Source organism: Pipistrellus hanaki, assembly GCF_964339955.1.
Source record: "Pipistrellus hanaki genome assembly, chromosome: 3".
NCBI classification, from domain to species: Eukaryota; Metazoa; Chordata; class Mammalia; order Chiroptera; family Vespertilionidae; genus Pipistrellus; species Pipistrellus hanaki.
This window is the reverse complement of record NC_140505.1, coordinates 81,041,229-81,059,390: the sequence shown is the minus strand read 5'-3', so window position 1 is coordinate 81,059,390 and position 18,162 is coordinate 81,041,229. Positions and strand designations below refer to the sequence as shown.

The window sequence follows — 18,162 nt, the reverse complement described above, 5'->3', positions numbered from 1 at the left end:
AAGGAAAAAGGATTTCACAAAGCATATTTTCTGAGTGATGAAGTGAACTGCCAGTGACTGACTCAGGGAAGGGAAGAGCCATCTGCGGTGGATAGTCTCCAGGAAGCACGGGTTGACCCTGCCTGGCGTGGTTAATGCTGGCGGCTCCGGCGTCCTGGCTCTGGCAGAGGAGCGGCTTATAAATCCTTTTCTAGAAGCCACCAGGCTGTGGAGAGGTCACGCAGGAAACCGGGGCCTTAGAATTGGCAGCATGACCACAGAAGACATTCGGCTCTCTCCAAGATGCAAGTCTTGGCTCGCACTCCTTCCCTCACGTGCAAAGGCCCAGATAAGCCCTGACCGCCCCCTGCCATCTGCTGAGCTCGTGTCTGCTGACTTGAGAGAAGGTCAGGTTTCACGGAATACGTACGTACGTAAGCCACAGCGAAAAGGAAATGAAAGGGTCTGTGTGTTTCTAACCCGGCGCCCGCTCCTTCCTTCCTTACGGCCTGCCTCATTTCTGTTCTCTTCGCTTTCCTGGTGCTTCCCCTGCCATGGCCTTCAGAGGTGAGCTGGCTGCTGCGCTGCAGGAGCCAGCGGTCAGCGGGTTGGGCCGTGGATGAGGGCACTTCATCTTTAAACATAAAATGTGTGATTAAGACGAGCTAGCAGGCCTGGCTGCTTTGGCTCAGTAGAGTGAGAGCCGGGGGACCGGAGAGTCATGGGTTTCATTCCCTGTCCAGGGGCACATACCTTGCTTGCAGGCTGGGTTCCTGGCTTGGGGGGAGGGGGGGAGGGGGAGGGCGCCACACGTGGGAGACAACTAATCAATGTTGCTTTCCCACCCCACCCCAGCTTCCTCCCTTCCACTATCTCTAAAAATCAATGGAAAAATATCCTCAGGTAAGGATAAAAAAAAAAAAAAAAAAAAGAGCTATCCAGACTAATGATTTCCAAACATATTGTCAGTCACAACAGAATTGTGTGGTGAGCATTAGTCCTGCCCTGGGAGATATTGATGCGTTATGTCTGGGATTCAGGCAGACATCTGCTTTTAAAAATATGTCCCCAAGCCCTGACCAGTGGCTGGAGCATGGGGCCTGTGCACCAAAGGGTCTCAGGTTTGATTCCCAGCCAAGGTCACATACCTGGGTTGTGGTTGGGGCATGCGGGGGAGGCAACCAGTTGATGTATCTCTCTCTCTCTTTTTCTCTGTCTCCCTTTCTCCCCTTCCACTTTCTCTGAAAAGGCAATGGAAAAATATCCTCACACACACATGCATCACACACACACGCACACACACACATTCTATCCCTGGACGAGTCTGATATCTCGAGCCCAGATTGAGAGCCACTGGGCCAGAAGTGTCCTAAGGCCCCGGCCCACGTCTATGGCCCATGGGGAGCCTGTGGTGAGCAATATGAGAAATGCAGCTTGTGCTTTGGTAATGTGTGGATGCGCATTGTTTTGCTTAATGAAGGAATAAATGCATCCACAAGTCATATATATTAAACAACCTCGATTATCCAGAAGTGTGAAGTATGGGAGAAGTTGAGGGGATGGGAAGCTCCTTAGTAGCCAAAAGTCATTATCGCCTGTCAGTGAAATTAAACTCTCGCCCTTGAATGTTGCCAATGGGAGCCCCTGGCGCTGTGCCCACAATGTAGCTGCCCCTGTTTCATAGAGACCTGGCAAACCTGGTATCCCAGGTCCCAAGTTCACAGCATATTGGAGCAAAAATTAAAAGGGCATAAGAGCTACTCCCCAAAACCCCAATACCCTAATTTCTTAATGGATATGGGATTCCTTTTGGGATGAAAATGTTTTAGTACTAGATAGAGGCGATGGTTACACAGCATTTTGAATATATTCAATGCCACTGAATTTTTCACTTTAAAATGGTTACTTTTATGTTATGTGAATTTCACCTCAATAAAAAAGCAACAGTAGTAAAAGACAAAAAAAAAACTAATATAAAAACAGTACTCTTAGTACCAATTGAAAGCTGACAGCTTGACAGAAAACAAAAAAACAAAATAAAATTCTAAAGTTTACACAGAGCTAAAATAGCCAAGTAGTCTGGGGCCATTTAGTGTAAAGGTAATTCAACCACTTTAATAGGCCACAAGCTATCATTATTACAGTACAGTTCAAAAATTAACATTTAATGCCTTAGCCAAGAGCTTCAGTTGGCTGGAGCATCATCTCATAATCTGAAAGTTTGTTGGTTCAATTCCTGGTCAGGGCACACACCCATGTTACAGGTTCAATCCCGCATCGCGACGCATATAGAGGCAACAAATTAACATTTCTCTCTCTTTCTCTCACCTCCTCCCCTCTCTCTAAAATCAATAAAAATATATACTTGAGTGAGGATTTTTTAAAAATTAATATTTGTTCTAGGGCTCTTTCTATCAAGAAGAGTTTATAAGATGCTAACTGAGCCCTGTTAAGGAAGTCAGGAGTACCCTTAAGAAAATGTCCTATGCAAAATCTATCAAGTAAAAAAAAAAACAAAAAAAACAAAACCACAAAACTTTGGAGCCTGTGGTTTAGTTATTTGGAAAATGAACTTAGCTGGAACAGGCCATTCACTAATAAGGCTGCGTGCATGAGGCAAGACCTCACAGGTCAATGCCCATAGACATCATGTCAGAATCACTACATTCTCGGTGGGAAGGGGGTGTTGGCAAATTACTGCCTAATGGTTATAAAATTTATATTTGGGGTGAGAGGCCTTTATTAAATTTATTAGGGTCCTTTTAAGCCATCTGTGCACCAACGGATTCTTCTGTGAGCAGCAGCTGTTTTTATTCATTAGGAATGAGCAGATATATATGTTGTTGCTCAATGTCCATTTCCCAGCTGTTCAAAATCCAGCTGGATTTTGAGTTGTAAGTCAGTTGATATCCAACAAATTTGTCATCAAGTATTTAAAGGTCTTTGTGTCAAAAAGTTGTGTTGAGCCTTGGGAACTATTTCCGCCTAATAATGGGTTCAGCCAGGGGTCTTCAAACTACGGCCCGCGGGCCACATGCGGCCCGCAGAGGAGTCTGATCCTGCCCGCTAGGTTTTTGGGGCAGTGAGCGCAGCCGAGGTATTACAGTAGGAATTAGTAGTTCATATAGTCCGACCCTCCAGCTCTCTGAGGGACCGTGATCTGGCCCCCACTTTAAAAAGTTTGAGGACCCCTGACTGCTAACCTACCAGAAAGACCCAGGAGGGCATGCCCTGTAGGGTGATGATTGGATCAGTGTGTATTTGACTTTATTCTGTTTTGGGCCCTGATTGGTGGGTCTCTGTATACCTAGATTTTTTTTTTTTACCCATTTTAATGGAATGTGGTATAGTCATACGAAAGTTGTTTACATTTACTTACTCTGCTTATGTACCAAGGCATTCATGGGAAATAAAATGTAGGATAAAAGCTAAAACTTTAAATGTCATTAAAATGAAAAACTTTAGTTCTACAGTGCAATCCTCTTTCTTGGCCTCTGTTGGCAAACGTATTGCTCAGTGTAATGACTTAATCCTGGAATCTCAGTGACTTAGTACCAAACAAGTTTATTTCTTGCTCATACAAACTCCAGGGTCAGTCAGGAGCCTCTCCAGGACTCTGGGCAACAACGTGATGAAGTACTTCAACCTGCTTCAACTGAGAGCTGACCCTCTCCCACGGGGCTTCAGGTGGTCAGAGCAGGGGAAGAAAATGAAGGACTGTGTGTCAGTTTTTAAATGTTTTGGCCCCAGGGTGTCCCACAGCCCATGGGTTAAGAGACCTAGTCACATAGCCCTCCAGACCCACAGGGGTTGGGAAATGTGAGGGGTGCATGCTGAGCAGTCAGTGTCTCTGCACAGACAAGAAGTGTGCTAGAACCCATCGGAAGCCGGTTCGTTTGAGCTAGATTGGTCACTGAGGGAAACAGGCATTTCTTTCGTATATTCTAAACTAGTGGCTCGGTACACAAAATTCGTGCGGTGGGGTGGGTGGGTGGGTGGGTGGGGGAGCCCAAGGGGTGTTCCTCAGCCCAGCCTGCACCCTCTACAATCTGGGACCCCCTCGAAGGAGTCCTACTGCCAGTTTACAGGGATTGAGCCTAAACCTGCAATATCCCTCTCATAATCTGGGACTGCTGGCTCCTAACCACTCACCTGCCTGCCTGCCTGCCTGCCTGATTGCCCTTAACCACTCTGCCTGCCAGCCTGCTTGCCCCCAAATGCCTACCCTCCAGCCTGATTATTCCCAACTGCCCCCTGTGCCAGTGTGCTCACCCCTAACTGCCCCCCCTGCTGTCCTGCTCACCCTCATCTTCCCTCCCCACTGGCCTGCTCACCCCCAACTGACCCCCACTGATGGCCTTCTCACTCCCAACTGGCCCCCCTGCTGGTCTGCTTACCCCCAACGGCCCCTTCCCCCCCCCCGCCCCCCCACCAGCCTGATCACCCACAACTGCCGTCCCATCTTGGCCTGATCACCTACAACTGCCCTCCCCTCTTGGCCTCTAACCACCTCTACCTCAGCCCCGCCACCATGGCTTTGTCCAGAAGAACATCCGGAAGGTCTCCTGGGAGGTCTCCCAGTCTAATTAGCATATTACCCTTTTATTAGTATAGATAGAGGCCTGGTGAATGGGTGGGGGGCAGCTGGTTTGTCTTGAAGGGTGTCCTGGATCAGGGTGGGGGCTCCCTTGGAATATGGGGCAGCCTGAACGAAGGGCCTGTGATGATTTGCAGGCCAGCCATGCCCCCCCAGTGACGAGAAGCAGGTATCTGGGATTTATTTATCTTCTATAATTGAAACTTTGTAGCCTTGAGCAGAGGCCAGGGCTGGCCAGGACAGGTGGGAAGTTTCTGCATTGTCAGGGGCAACCCAAGCCTCCTGCTCACTCCAGCTTCATGGCCACTGCCATTTTTGTTGGGTTAATTTGAATATTCACTCCTGATTGGCTGGTGGGTGTAGCGAAATGATGGTCAATTTGCGTGTTTCTTTTTTATTAGATATGATGATATATCATGTCACATTGGTTAATAATAGACCCAGAAGACAAAGACCTGAGGAAAGTAGAGAAAGCATTGCTATGTGGAGAAAAATATCATTGAAAAAGAGTGTGGGTCTGGACCCATTGATTTGATAGTTTTCCAAATCTTGTGGCTAAGGATATGTCAGTAAACACTTAGGTTTGGGTGAGTGAACTGGTCAATGGTGATACTATGGTGCTTGCCAGCTCCTACCTGATGCCCAGGTCCTGGAAGCAGAGTAATTGTGAGCCTCAGTTTACACAGTAGATGCATTTTGAAAATGTGACCTAGACATTGGATTTTATTTTAAGCATAACATGGGACCTGGATATCTAAAGAGATTCTTTGTCAAATGAATCATTGAAAAAATGGTTGTCATATACTGGCTTTTCATAAAAGCAGAACACACCTGTAATCACTTCATACCCAGCCAAAAGGTGCAGCAATGTGTGGTCCCTGTTCTGTCTGAGGTGCAATGGACTGCGCTCAACTGAGCACCTGAAGATCAGGCGGCCATGAGACTGAGCGGACTCCCCAAGCTGGGGATCAAGTGATGGTTTGTGTGGTGAGCATTTAGGCGTTCACAGAAACTTACTTTATTTTCCTAACTGGACATTGTGCTCTCAAATGCATTTATCTCAGTCCTCTCTGTTCTCTCCCCTTTTCAAGAATGAAGCTTTTGGAGGACTGCCCCATTCAGCCCCTCATTCCTCTATATTTGCTTGTGAATGAGATCATGGGGGCCTTAAAGGTAAAGTACAATTTTCCATGTTGGTAGTTCTCATAGAAATCTGTTTTACAGGCACTATGGAACACATCCTTTGACTGTTCAGAGCTGAGCACATGATTGTCAAAGTGACAGGGAGAGCTGTATCTTGAGACCTGCTGCAGAGGTGGGGTTTTTGATGAGCTGCATTCACCCGCAGTTGTGCCCCTGCAGTAGCTTCCTTCCTGCTGCCCAATTCAGTGTGCCAAGTTGTGGCTTTGGTCTAACTTTAGAGGCTGATGCAGAGGAGTTGCCAGCTGCCACTGTACCATTGCATTTGGCTAGTGTAATTGCAGCTTTTCTCTGTGCTTCTTTTAAAAAGTTTCCTGTCCAAGACAGTAGAATTTGCATTTGATTAAAACGTGTTTAATTTTAGCAGTTCTTATATCTTAGTCAGTATTCAACTGACTAGCTAGCATAGAATTAATGTGCTTCACTCATCAATGAAACATCAAAGTCTGATGTTTGGGGCTAGGAGTGATTTTTTTGTGACTCTCAAACTTATGTCAATCGGGAGCTGATTTGCTCATGGATTTCACTGACAACTGTTTAAAGAGGAAAAGTAACCAAAGAAGAAATATCAGGGGCCTTGCACAGCTTGCAGTTAAGTTTTTAAAATCCCTGTCCCACAGAAACGTCACACCTGCTAACTGTACTTGAGGCTGACCTCCATCCATCAGTGACCCTTCCCAACCGGACAAGCCCACTCCAAAGCTTCCATACCAAAGTCAGAAAACACAAGCTTCCTTTCCCCAACATGGTTTCATAAAAACAAAGCAATAACATAAGAAAAAAACAGAACGAAGCCCTGGCCAGGCAGTGCAGTTGGTCAGAGCATCATCCTAACATGCCAATGCGGGTCTGATCCCTGGTCAGGGCACAAACAAGAATCAACCAATGAATGAATAAATAGGTGGGACGGCAAATGGATGCTTCTCTTTCTCTCTATCCCTTCCCCTCTTTCTCTCTAAAATCAGTAAACAAATAACAAATAAACAGAATCAAAAGTGTCATGGATAAAATTTCATTTGGGCCCACTGTCTGATTTCTTTGTCAGCTTCCTTCCGGTTCCTAGAGCCTTCAAATGGTGCTGGCCGATGGCATTGGTCATGATATTGATCTATTTCTAAGACATCACAGAAATGTCTTCAAGCTCAATTCTGCCTTGGGACAGATGACTGATGTGGGGCAGGTGTTTGGAATCCTTTGTGTCTGAGATTACCTCACTATTAAATGCCCTCATCTCCTAACAGCATTTAGAGGGTAATATTTTGGAAAGTACAAATACATGTGACCCTCCCTGTAATAATATTCTTGTGGGATCCTCCTATGACTCTGTTTGGCTCCAAGGAAACCCAAATAATCTCAGCTTAACAGGCTGCATCTCCCCTGTGATCCCACAGGGTTGGGGGAAGGCTCTGAGGGACTGAGTGCCATAGTGATGCTCAAAACAAGGGAGTTTCCAGCAGCAATTACCTCCGCTCTGACGTCTCCCACTCCACGCCTCAGCATCAGGCCACAAAGCAGAACTTTCCTTTAGAGATGTTACTGTCTGCAGGGTCTGTTCCTCTTAATACCAGCAAACTTTTCTTTTATGAAAGCCAGCACAGAACACAAACGTGATTTATTTTAATGCACAAGCTAGGGCTCTAATAAACATCATTGCTTCTCCCCAGCAATCTGAAACTGTTTGAAGCCAAATTAAATTTTTGTGCTCATTATAGTGAGGTAGTACACAGTGAGGCTATAACCATTAGAGCAACAGCAAACAGGTTTATAAAATACCAGACAGACAGCTACCAGTGGTGTCAATGCTTTGTATTTAAGCTCCCGAGAGCACTGCCCAGTGACACCCAGCCTCCTTTCTGAGATGCATCGGATAGCACCACGGTATTGCATTCTAGTGAAGGGAAAGCTGAGGAGAAGTATTGACATTTCCCAGAGTTATCAAAAACGAATTGAGGGTCATGACCCATTAGTAGATCATAAAATGAACCTATAAACATTTCTCTCCTTTCTGTATTGAGCATGGCTAGAGAGCAAGGGGCAGCTGGGGATTGAGAAAATGAAAGAAAGAGACACACAGAGATAGAAGGAAAAAGCTGGGGTTGGGTGGGACCACTGTCCTCTGACACGGACAGGGACAGGGACAGGGACAGTGACCCTGAGCCAGTACAGCCTGTTTATTTTATACAGCGAGAAAACCAGGAGGTTTTACTAAAAGTCAAGACAAAGGAGATTATGTGCATGTTAGAGGTCTATTCATTCCTGGTGCTTGGCTGGCTTTAAATAGCAAAACCTACCCCTGGCACCTTGGCTGAAGGTCAAGCTGACACACTCCTGCCTTTTGGCAAAGCGTGTTTCCAGGACCTGGCTTTGCCAATGCCACTGGATCCACCTGACAATAATTAAAGAAATGCCCCTGTGCCTTCCCAGGCGCTCTCTGCAGAACCTAATAGGTTTTGATCACTGTTTTACAACTAGAATGAAAATTATTACAGTGCCTCCCAGTAAGGTAAGTATTGTGTGATACACACATTTGTAGGGGCAAGTGGACCATATAATTTCTTATCCAAACTGGGATACTTGTGAGAGTACCGATATACGGAGGCTCTAGTAATGATCATACCAGCAAAATGCCATAAACCAGGATTTTTCTGAGCCAACGAAGACATTCAGCCACTCATTACTACTCACCATGTGAAGTGTCTTTATAACTGAGCACTAGGATCATTTAGCGGCCATTCATCTCTCTAACGCTCACCGCATCTTCCAATGAACCCCTTCTTAGTAAGAATTGCTACCACCCAGTGAGCAGGCTTACTATGTGCAGGGCGTTGTGCTAAGAGCTTTGACTCCACTTTGAACACATTCGGTCTTCACAACACTTTTCTGAAGCAGTTACTTGTATCAAGAAGGAACAAAAAAGATCAAATCTGGCTAACGTAAAGGGCAATTTCCTGGAAAAACTCACACTTCAAAGGTTGGTGACAGAGAAAGGAAGAAGCTGGCGACTTCCTGCACCAGCAGCCAGCGAGTTCCTCTTTTCAGGTGTCACTGAGCCCGAGAACCCACCTAGGAGCGCAGGCACCAGGGTTTTGCCTCCTACACACACGATGGGTGGGAGACAGCCTGAAGGGATGGGGCCTTGGCGGGAAGGGAAATGGGCGCTGAGTAACTGAAACCTGAACTGTACTACCAGCTTCTGCTTACAAATGAGGAAACGGAGGCTTAGAGGTTGCTCCTCTTGAGTTTAATGGAGTAAAATAGCAGAGCTGGTATTCAAACCATGCCTGCCAACCTCACAGTCCCCGTTGGCTGCTCTGCCCCAGTCAAACAGATTTTCTCCTGTTTCCCAAATGCTTGGCATTTGCTACACCACTCCCACTCCACAGAGGTCCCTCCCACCTCTCCCTGCTCAAAGGGTCCAGAATAGAAAATAAGAAAATACAGATAAACACCAGTAAATTCCAGCACTCAGAGAAACTTGCTGTTGATATTTTGGCTGATGGCTCCATTTTTGGTGTCCCTGTGCATATATTTATTTAAATACCTCTTGCTAGGAGAATTCATCGAAATGATGTACATTAAGCATCTAACCCAGCTCCATTTGTACGACACCTGCCCCAGTGTCACTCTCACCACTAACATAAAACCCCTGGTCCCCATCACGAGCCCTCACCTCTCACTTCTCATCTCCAGGCTCTCACTCCACTCCCTGCTGGCCAGCACCACCTGATTCCCATCCAGAATGCTAGATGAGACAAGCCCAAGCCTGAAATCATCACCCAATGACCCAGCTTTAGCTCCTCTGCTCTCCGTCTCTCTTGATATTATCACCAACTTCACTGCCTTGATTTGGAGCCCAGTTTGCTACATCTCTTGACTCCATCCTCCCCTTTGATTTCACTCATTCTCAAAATCTCTTCCCTTCCCAACCTGCCATACTCTCAGTTATCAAAGGATTCTTTCTGGAACCCCGTGTGCCATGAAATTGACATTAGGAGAGGTGGGGAGCCTGGGTATTTGAACAAGAATGAATAAACAAAGTAGGTTTTCAAAAGACTAAAGATTAAGTTGTTAGCAAAGAGAAAACAGGAAACCAGGATTCCTTAGCAAAGAAGACCTGTTTGCTCTGTGGTTGCATTTTCAGAGGGAACACCTGAGACAAAGGCATTGTGGCCAGCCAGAGGTGGATGGGATTATGGTCCTTTGTGTAATAAAATGGGAGCACAGGTTCATCGGCTTGTCAGGATGAAGCCAGGAACCATTCATCGGAGGCGAGATGGTCTTTGTCCCCTAAGAGTAATTAGCAAAGCGTCATTCAAAGGTGGGGCCTGGGCTCCTGACTTCACAACCAGGTAAGGACAGGAAGGATACACTCACTGCACAGCCCAATGGAAGCCTAGATCTCTGGAGACGGCAAGTAATGGAAACATCCAAGAAAAGAGGTGGGTGAAGGTGTGGGCATGGGGAAGGAGGAAAGGACCCACCGTATCTGGAACTGACCAGGCCTGTGAAGTAGCCTGGAGGCAGCCAGAGCATCTGCTGGGGGTTCCTCACAAGACAGAGGGGCCTATGGAGAGGCCCCCTAACATCTGGACCGGGCATAGGTGTTATGTCAGTTGTGGTGGAAACGTGCTAGGACAAGAGAAAGGAAAGCCTGTCCAATGAACGGGCAAACGGAATGAGTTGGGGGATGTGCTGGGACCCAGTAGAGAGAATGAGCAAAGGACATCCCTGAGGTGTGAGCCACGTGTTGTGGTGGAAGAAACCAATGGAGGAAGGAAGGAAAGGTCCCCCCCACCGAGGGTTACTCCGTGCTGATCAGACAGCACTTCCAGGCCACCTCAGTGAGTCCCTTATCCCCTCCTGTGTCTGTGAGTCTGGAAGAAGCAAGAGGTAGGTGGGACACCATGTGACACACCGAGTGAGTACATGGGTGTGCACACACATACACATTGCACACACGTGTACACACGCTCACCCTGGGCCAAGAGGAGGGCCATGTGGTTCCTGCCCACAGCTTTCCACACCTGGTCCCTTGTGGAGGGTTTACACCTTAGTGGCCACAGCAGTGTCTACCCAAACATTGTCAATGGTGCCTCCCTGCACACATAAACACCTCCCGAGCGCTTTTCTCCCTCCTCAGCCAGGCTTCTTCTTTTAGTGTTTTACATTTCTTGAGAGTTGTCTCACCTCCTATTTGCTCACCTATAACCCTGCTGAAGCTGCTCTCATCGAGGTCACAATGGCCTCTCTATTTCCAAGTCCAAAGAGCAATTTTTAATCCTTATTGTCCTAGAGCAATACCCATAAGAGTTTCAAAGGGATTTTTAAAGGGGGATGAGGTAAGAGAGACAAAGAATGTGAGATGCTTTTATTTATTTTTATTTTAAAAAAATCTTTATTGTTGAAAGTATTACATATGTTTCTCCCACTGACCCCTTCTAGCCCGCCCTTGTCCCCTGCCCAACGCTTCACCACCCTGTTGTCTGTGTCCATGGGTTATGCAAACATGCACATATGAGCTTTGGTTGATTATCCCCCTCAAGCCTCTCTTACTCTTCTCCCCGCACCCCCACCTTCCCTCTAAGATGCCACAGTTGCGAGATGCTTTCAAATTACAGTGCAGTTCTGATTACTGGTACAAGAGCAAGATTTGTTGTTAATGGTACTAAAGCTGTGTTGCATTCAGTTGCTGGCACCTTGAAGTTCTAGAAAGAGATTGGACTTTCAAATAAGACCTGTCTTAGCTTTCCTTGCGTTCATGGCTTTTGTTATGAAAGGAGAAAGGTGCTCTTATTTGCTGACTCCAACTGCATTTTGGGAAAGTGAAGGCACATTCTCTCCCAACCCCAGATCAGATGGGTTTGATTTGATAGGTATGGGCGCTCAAGGACAACTATAAAATCTGCCAAGGTCATAGAAGTAAATTCTGCTTGGGGCTCCGGGCTGGCCTGCTGGTGGCACCACAGTGCTCTGTATGGCTCACTGCAGTTTTTGCTTGGCTTTGAGTAGCTTCTTTCCCTGATTATCTGTGTACCTCTCTGGAACTTGCATAAGCCAGTTTTGTATGCACGCAGTGTCATTAATGTAGGTGTGCTTTTGGTCCCTGGATGTAAATACCATACAGTAGCAAATCTACTTACATCCGCTTTGGCGGCCTTTTGTAAACACATTTGTCTGGAAGTTCAGGATGACATTAAGCAGTGGCCACTAGCATCCCCTCTTGCCACGTTGTTGTGACATGAAGCTCCTGGGGCTGTGGCTCTGTGTCTGTGTCAGTCCTCAGGGAGGAGGCCCCGTGCTGCAGAATTTGAGCTAAAGACTGTGTGTGTTTCCAGAGGTAGTGGCGGGGGGAGCTGGGACCCCGCACAACTGTGCTTCTATCTCAGCTGCACGCACAGTCTCTGTGTGTTTTCAAGGAGCTGATCTGCTCTTTTGGGGGGTAGGGGTGCTTTATAAACAAATCAACCCCTGGATGGCCATCAACGTGGGGCACTTCTCTTTATCAGTAGCCTCATCTCAAACTGAGAGGCTCCCTCCTCTCTATAGCTTTAAGAGAAAGGCCTCTGAATTCCCATGGGTTTGGAGACACTGGAGCATCTGTCACCTGGAGTCCTTCCAGCCCGAATTCCTCCCAGGTCAGAAGGCGCTGGCTGCGCCCTCTGCTGGGCAAAGGGGGGAAAGCCCTTATCCTGCTTGTCCCTTAGGGCACTTCCGGTTTTATTTTCCCTGGAGCGTTGGCTGATCAGAAGGTGTGCAACTTGTGGATCCTGCCCTCATATGCGATGCCCATGCCATTCTCATTGTGCCCCATGCCGCCCTCTCCAGGCTGGGGCCGGGGAGCCTGCGGACTCAGATGCCCGGGCAGGCCAGGTTTTCCTGGCGCCCCTCCCGCTCTGCTTTCCCCAGGTCATGACTGCACAGTCACTCCCAGCCACAAAGCTAATGCTGAGACACAAGTAAACACAACCGAAGGCCAAAAGAACCCATTGATAAGCTCAGCCCAGGCCATCCATCAACCAGTACTTCCCTTAATGTCCGTGTCTGACTCCTGAGCGGGCCACCTGAGAAGAATGTCCGGGCTCCAGTCTAAAAAGCAAGCCAGGCCTGTAGAGGCAGGAAAAGCCAGGCTGCGCTCACCTCTCTGCACCCCCCACCTGGCACCGCTGGCTCAGGCCCACGGTGGAGAGCCTGGCATGGCAGGCAGCTTCGTTCTCTTCTTGTCTGTGAGCACCAGAGACCTGAATCCAGGGCCCTTGCTCTCCGCCCACACCAGCGCTACGGAGGCTTTGCTCCTGCAGGGTCAGCCCGTGGCCAGGTCTCACAGGTCGGAGGGCCCCAGGTTCTGACGGGCGGGACTTCCCTGGAGCGCTGCAGGAATCGCTCCCTGAACAGAGGATGGCTTACCAAATACCAACGCCTCTAAAAGTGGCAAAATATCCCCTTAACCAGACATGGCTGGAAGAGGATTTATTTCCTTCCTTTCTCTATTGATATTTGTATCTTATTTCACAACAAAAATTGGAGAGTCTTTAAGTATTATATTTGATGCAATAAAATAAAAGGAAAATATATAGTTAAGAACAGAACAGTAGGAAAAGCTATGAGGGCTGGAAAGCAGAGGAGCAGAGGTTCCATTATTTTTCCTACTCCAGTGGTGAGGAATTATGCTCATTCTCACATGCCCGGCCCCCACCCCCATCGCAATGAAGAGTATCAGTAACGGGTTCTAAATAATTGCTAGCACCTGGTCTAAATTTTTGGCTTTGGGTTTTATTGCCAACAAAGCAGTAAGAAAAAATATAATGATCAACAATAAGTTGCACATTTTCCATGGAATAAAAAAATATGCTCTCTCAGGAAAAATACAGGTAAGTCTGAAAGAACATGTTCATGTGCCTCAGTCCACAGAGGGGATACTGATTCAGCATCTACACAATCAGCATCTACACAAATGCATTAGAAAGCGCTGAGTGATCCTTTATCAGGGCCTCCCTCGGTGGATGGTGAGATGGTTATGACAAAGCACATTTTAGGAAAGCAGTTGGGGCCAACCCCAGGTCCGCAACTCTGGTTCTCTAGGGCCTGGCGTAATCCAGAGATGACGGCATGGGGCACCATGAGAATGGCCTTGGGCATCACAGGTGAGGGCAAGGTCCACAAGTTGCACACCCTCTGATCATCCAAGGCTCCCGTGAAAATAAAACCGGAAGTGCCTAAAGGGACAAGCAGGATAAGGGCTTTCCCCCCCTTTGCCCAGCAGAGGGCGCAGCCAGGGCCTTCTGACCTGGGAGGAATTCAGGCTGGAAGGACTCCAGGTGACAAATGCTCAGAGTGCCTCCAAGCTGCTCAGCATGCCCTTTCTGTGATTCCCTGTTACTGCCATTTCCCTCAACTGGGCTTTTGATAGAAGGTGAGCATAAGAAGCTCAGGTTTGTAAGGGCCCTGGAGTGCACACTTTGTACACTGATGGGAAGTGGGTGGGCTGCATGCACCTGCAGACTGAGAGCACCTGGGCAGGGCTGACCCAAAGGACAACCACCCGTCCTCTGGAGGCAGGTCATAGTTAGCGGTGCTCTGGAGAAATGAACACGTAACACCTGGGCTTTCTGGATGTTATGAAAATCCAAGTGACTGGGAGGGACAATCAGTTGTTTCTATCTGAGAAAAGACTGCAGCAAAAATAACTAGACATTGAAGTCACTTGATTTGATTTGCTACCTTGGGCATCATTCTAAGAACCACCTTACCCCATTCTTTGCCTGAATCAACAGAGATGGCAGTTGAAATGGGGTCCATTTCGCTTTCCATGACGAGTGCAAGGAGATCTGACTCAAAAGTGACCAATGTCCACAGACTCGTTTACATAGGCACATTCTCTGTAACTGGCCTGGCCTTCCACTTCTGTAAGACAAACCAGGAAGAACAGGAATTTGAAATTGTATTTTGCCAAATAGCCGAGAGCTCAGTTTGAGAAAACAGCTGCCACATCCCCTTTCGTGTGCCGCACGACGTGAGGCTGGCGGGAAGGAATCGCAGAGCCTTTCCTGTGACTCACCTGAGGGCCGCTCAGCTGCCCCCACGAGGCTCGTGAGAGAAAAGCAGCTTTCTTCCTTTTCGGTCTTTGGTTTATGTATATCCACAAACCTCATACCTAATACAAACGATCCCTTCAATATCGCATGCGTGGAAGTGTCTATAAAATCTACCAGGCAACAAATACAAGATGGAATCTGCACCTGGATACCACAGAAATTATAAAAAGTATTTTAAGACATGTAACAAGAAAAATAATGTACCACAGTGAGGTACTATTTCACACCCATAAGGATAACTACTATAAAATAACAGCAACAAAACAACCCAGAAAATGACAAGTGTAGGCGAGGATGTAGAGAAATTAGAATGCTTCTGCACTGTTGCTGGGAATGTAAAATGTTTCCAGAGGGAAACAATATGGAGGAACCTTTAACAATTATCAATAGACCTGCCATATGATGCAGCAACTTCACTTCTGATCATAGACCCCCAAAAACTGAAAGTATAGTCTTGAAAAGATATGTGTACACCAATGTTCACTACAGTATTATTCACGATAGGAAAGATGTGGAAGCAACGCAAGTGTCCTGGACAGATGAATGGATAAACAAAATGTGATAAGCAAATACAATGGGATATTATTCAGCCTTAGGAAAGAAGGAAATTCTGACATGTGCGACAACATGGATGAACCTTTGAGACATTATGTTGAGTGAAATAAATCAGTCACAAAAGGATAAATACTGTATAATTCCACTTTTATGGGGTACCTAGAGCAGTCAAAATCATAGAGACAGAAAGTAGAATGGTAGTTGTCAGGGGCTGTGGGGAGTTTAAGGGTCACAGTTAATTCAGTTTTGTAAGATGAAGAGAGTTCTAGAGGTGGATGGTGGTGACGGTTATACAATAACATGAATGTACCTAATACCACTTAACTGTGCACTTAAACATGGCCAAGATGGTGGATCAATGTTGTATTTTACCACAATTAAAAGTAAAAAAATAAAAGTAAAATAATGTGTCCCTTAGTCCTGCCAAGCCTCCCCAGAATAGTGGACTGTCTCAGGAGGAAGCACATTCATGCTCACAGTCTCCACTCCATTCTCTCTCTGTTGACCAAAGGTCTTAGTGTCCCACCTCTGCTCTCCAGTGCCTCTGGCTTGGCGGAGTGGGTGGGGTGGGGAGAAACACTGGTGGGAACTACAAGCTACCCAGATAAATGCAGGAACCAATCAACCAGACAAAAAGGGGAGGAGATGGAAGCGGAAGTTTGCAGCTCCGTGGGAGTGACTGAAAGAAGAAACCAAGGAGAAGCCACCGGAGAAGTGTCCCGTTCCGTCAGAAAAGGGGTTAGGTGTGTGGAGTCTGGGCCCAGGTTGGAATCCTGGCTCTGCTCCTGTATAGATTCTAGTGTGATTTTAGACATGCCATTGCAATCCTCTGTGCCTCAGTCTCCTCATCTGGAATGAGCTTAGAACAGTGCTTGGCACATAGGCACGTGGTGTGTAAGCGTTTGTTAAATAGCAGTTAAGTTTCTTGAATTCATCCTCTCTACCAGACTGAGATGTTTAGGGGAAACAGGCTCAGAGAGGTGAAGTGTCTCATCTAAAGATGGCCAGAACTGCATTCAGGTTTCTGGCTCTGGGTCCCAGTTCCTGCCCTGCATCCTCCACGCTCTCTCTGCCTCCTTGGTGACCTTATCGGAGCCAGCCGTGGGAAGCAGGCAGTGCGGGGAAGTGGGTGAGCGTGAGCCACGCAACCCCAGGAGCAACGACTCCTGCCCCCGCCCCTGCTGCTTCTGCTCTCAGAATGGAACCTGCACCAGGAAACAAGAGCCTAGAGCAGGCTGCAGGAGAGTTTGAAAGCAATACAAGCCCCGTGGGAAATAATTTCCTTCATTTACTCGTTATGTGGAGACTGACCTACCCGGGCCTCATGACTGGCCTGCCCTTGGCCCATCTCATCGCCATCATGTCTAGTTCTTGGAAGGTGGACAAGGCTAGGGAAAGAAGGTGGACCTTTGCATGTGTTTTATTTGAATAAGTGATTCATGCACACAGTAAAAATTTGAAGCCACCAGAGGATAGTCAGTGTAAACTGAATCTTTCTCCACCCCTACTCTCCCGTGCCTACAGCTCTTACCAGAGACCTTCACTGTGCTTCGTTTCCTGTGAAAGGAAGGAAATCCTAAAATCAAATGACTGCCCATTGGGAGTTGGTTCAGATGGGCAACAGACAGCAACAGAGCAAGCCAGCCTGTAAGAGCTGGTGGGCATCAGGAGACTCAGGCGCCCCTCAGAAATGGGGTTTCTAAATGGGGCTCAGCTTCCCACCCGGTGACTGTGAGGATAGGTCGTTGTCTGCCATGTGCATCTGCCTTGGGCTGCTTCTCGGCTGTGAGTGTGAACCCCAGAAAACAGTCCCTTTGGGCTTCTTCTAAGCCTTTCGTGTGCCCCCACCCCCTCCTTGTTGTTATGGAGGGAAGAGACCAGTTCAGACAGGGAGAGGCCCTGTGCACGATCTACACCGAGGAATAACAGAGATTAACATCAGAGATCGTCCCCACCCCCTGCCGCATCCTCTCTTCCTTTTCCTTCCTTTCCTTTTGCTTTCGTGCCTCTTCCCCACCCCCAAGTGCACACTCGATAGACACCATAAGCAGTGCCTGGGCTTCCTATGGATTTATGGTTTCCAGTTATTCATCTTATTATCTTAGTGGCCTTGCCAGGTAAAATATTAAGGCATCGCTGCCATTATAACCTTTTATTCCATGATCTCATTGGCAGCTGGTGTTGCCATGACAACCAGGCTGGAGAACTGGTACTGAGCTTCGGTGGAAGATGATGTGAACACTGGTGTGTGTGTGTGTGTGTGTGTGTGTGTGTGTATCTGTTGTGCAAAAGCAATGGATGGATTTCTTAGTCCACACCTTCTGCTTCTCCTTCAATTTGGTCAAAATTAGCTCCAGGGCTCTAAATCAATGGGAAGGAAACTTTGGAGGATGATTTCTTTGTTTGGTTTTTGAGTAGTAAATTGGAACCAGAGACACATAAGAAATATTTAGACACCTTCTACCCACGTGAAATGAAGCAACGGAACCCATTTGATGTGGCTCCTTTGGCCCACCCGGCATAGCTCAGCAGTTGAGTGCTGACCTGTGAACCGGGAGGTCCTGGTTTGATTCCAGGTCAGAGCACATGCTTGGGTTGTGGGCTTAATCCCCAGTGCAGGGAGTGCAGGAGGCAGCCGATCAATGGTTTTCTCTCATCATTGATGTTTCTTTCTCTCTATCCCTCTCCTTTCTTCTCTGAAATCAATAAATATATACATATTTTAAAAAGCTCCTTGGG

General features: G+C 47.3%; 1 long non-coding RNA gene across 1 annotated transcript; it reads left to right on the top strand.

Annotated features, from left to right (window-relative positions):
• Positions 1-497: 497 nt before the first annotated feature.
• Positions 498-10,163, top strand: LOC311620252. Its single transcript, XR_014794655.1, has 3 exons — positions 498-546; positions 5,801-5,891; positions 9,467-10,163. It is a non-coding gene; the product is annotated as an uncharacterized lncRNA (long non-coding RNA).
• Positions 10,164-18,162: the final 7,999 nt, after the last annotated feature.